Consider the following 3041-nt stretch of genomic DNA (forward strand, 5'->3'; position numbering starts at 1 on the left):
GAACCGCGGTCCCTGTGCTTTGCTAAGCTTGTTCTAAGTAGGTGCTTTAGACCACTGAGCCATCTCACCAGCCCCACTAAATACATTTTTTAAAAATCTAAAAAAATAAAATAAGATTTTTGGTTCAGTTCTGATAGTTCATTGTTGGACTTTTATCTAGTTAATCTGTCTATTTGTGATAGTAAGGTATTGAATTCCTCTATTACAATTGTACTAGTGCTTATTTGATTTTTCTTGTCCACTAATATTTATTTTATATAGTTGGGTACACCGGTATTTGGTGCATTTATAATATGACTGTTATCTCTTCATCTTGAATTGTTTCCTTTACAAGGGTGTAGTGACCTTGTTTGTCTCTCTTAATCAGTCTTGGCTTGAAATCCACTTTGTCTACAAATAAAATAGCTGCTTTCTTCTAGTTGCCTGTCAAAGTGTGGTATTGTTTTCCATCCTTTGACTTACAGTCTATGAATTGCATATATATATATATATATATATATATATATATATATATGGGATTGAACTCAGGCAGGCACTTACAGTGCTATCTCCCCAGCCCTAGTCTATGAATTTCTTTTTGAATTAAATGTCTTTTGTGTATGCAGTATATTGTTGGATCTTGCTTCTTGATCCATTCTGTTTCTTTTGTATGGGGAATTAAGTTCATTCAAATAGATGGTTATAACTCATATGTATTGATGTACCCTTGTCTCGTCATTTTCCTGTGGTTGGTTCTCTATTTCTTCTCTGTTTAATTGTTTGCCTTGCCTGGTGTAGTCATTCTGTTGGGACTCATGGAGTTGTGGAACTTATTATCTCTTTCTAGAACATCTTTCAGAATATTTTGGGGTTCTGGACATGAACTTCCTCAGATGTTCTTTATCATGGAAGTAACATTTTTTCATCAATTTTGAAATATAGTTTTGTGAGGCGCATCGATATGGGTTGGAGGTTGTCTTTTAGGGCTTGAACTAGTTCACTGCAAGTTGCTTTGATTTGCAAGTTTTTGTTTAGAAGATCAACAGATCTTTTTAAAATATTGTTTGCAGTATCTCCTGCTTTTTCATTAACTGATGAATCATATGGTATTCTTTTTTGCACCATCTAGCAGCTGTGGAATTGATTTTTTCATGGCTTCTTGATATTTGTAAGAAATTTTTCTTTCTCATGATTGGAAATCTCAATTTTATATCTGATATTTTTGTCCTCACATGGCCCAGTCTGCTGTATACACTTTCAGTGGAATTTTTATTCTTCTGGATATCTGTTTGAATCTGTTCAACAGATTCTATTTCTTTTCTGTGTTGGATATTCATCGCCTTCCTGAGGTCCTATATTTAAAATCTGTGTCTGCTCTAGAGTCACTAAGCATGTCTTTCATTACAGTCACCATCTCTGTAGCTGTCTGAGAAGTTATTTTGATTTGATTTTTTCTAGAACCTTGTTCATCTGCTTTGTTACTTCCACTTCAGAGAGTTCAGGTGGGTGGATTTCAAATTATTCCACTTCACTGCCTCCTGACTTTACCTTTTGTGAGCTGGAAGTCCGGGCTTACATCTTGTTTAAACATGTTCTCATTTTCTATTTTTTTTTTAATTTTAGTTTAATTCCTGGATTGATGCTTGTAAGTTGCTTGTGGTGAGTATATTTATTTCTAGTATTTAGAATGCTTAAGAAATGACTTCTTCTCAGAGATGTCTTCTGTAGGTGACTTTTGGGTCTTGAGTCTGGAGCAAGGTCCTGCCTCTTTAATTTATTGTGGATGAGAGGTTGCTGCCTACTTGGCCCAGTCCCTGGTTCTTTGGCACTGCCCTATAGGATAGTTTATGACTCTTAGGCAGTCTCAGTATTGATACACCAGGAAGAACAACTGATTAGAATAATTATGTCACCTTGGCTAAAGTAGCTATAGCATCAAACACAGCCTAAAATATAACAAACAGTGGTTACTATTAATTTGCCACCTTTCTGTGAACTAGATTTATGTTTATTTAACAAAATCTCAAACAAACTAGAATATTGCGTACAATACATAAGCCCTCAATATGGTGATTTTACCCTCAGAGGAGAAAATTTTGAAGAGGTTGAGGGGAAAATACAGAAATAGAAGAAGAGAAAGAGATTCAAAGCAAAGCAGAAAGACAAAGGAAGATTATGCAAACTTGAGAAACTGGTGAAGAAGACAGGAGGGAAAGGGAGTTGGAAAAACTAAAACAAGAACAGAACAGAACAATAACAAAAGAACATGCAGCCATGTTCGCACTTGTGTAAAAACAAGAAGAAACAAGAAAAAAAGGAAACAGACCCCAAACAAGAAAAGAATGAAAAATAGAAAAGAAAGAAAGAAAGAAAGAAAGAAAGAAAGAAAGAAAGAAAGAAAGAAAGAAAGAAAGAAAGAAAGAAAGTCCACTTTGGGGTATGTCTGCACTGTCACTAATTCACAATTTGGAAAGACAGTGCTCAGGTCTGAGTTGATTAATCCCAGCAAGCCAGACATACCTTTACAGCAGTGTAGTGGATAATCCCAGGAAGCCTACATCTTCAGTTTTACTGACGTTCAAGTTAGTTTCTGGCTGTGAGGCTGGATCCCCATTAGTTCAGCAGGTAAGACTCTGTGTGCCTCTTGCCAAGCTATTAAACTTTTCTCTCTGAAATTCTGCTGACTTAAACTCAATGGGGTCACCCTGACATTGGCTTTTGGGAGCTACTAGATGGAGCCAGAGTTCTGTGCTTAGTTGGCCCCTCTCCAAGATGGCTACTGGCCCACTGCCTTCTTATAGGGCACATCTGAACCTGAATAACGTACCAGTAGTGCAGTGCCTCTACTGCTCCATTCCACTGGTGCAAATGCCCATGGAGGGCTTAGGGCTGCCAGTACTCACCATGTGTGTTCCATCTGCCCCTCCCTCATAGTGCCTCTGTGCTCAGGGAGAAAGTGCTGCCTGCCACCTCTTTCTTCTTCTTCTTCTTCTTCTTCTTCTTCTTCTTCTTCTTCTTCTTCTTCTTCTTCTTCTTCTTCTTCTTCTTCTTCTTCTTCTTCT

This window comes from Octodon degus, unplaced genomic scaffold (genome assembly GCF_000260255.1).
Source record: "Octodon degus isolate 3935 unplaced genomic scaffold, OctDeg1.0 scaffold00014, whole genome shotgun sequence".
Lineage (NCBI taxonomy): Eukaryota > Metazoa > Chordata > Mammalia > Rodentia > Octodontidae > Octodon > Octodon degus.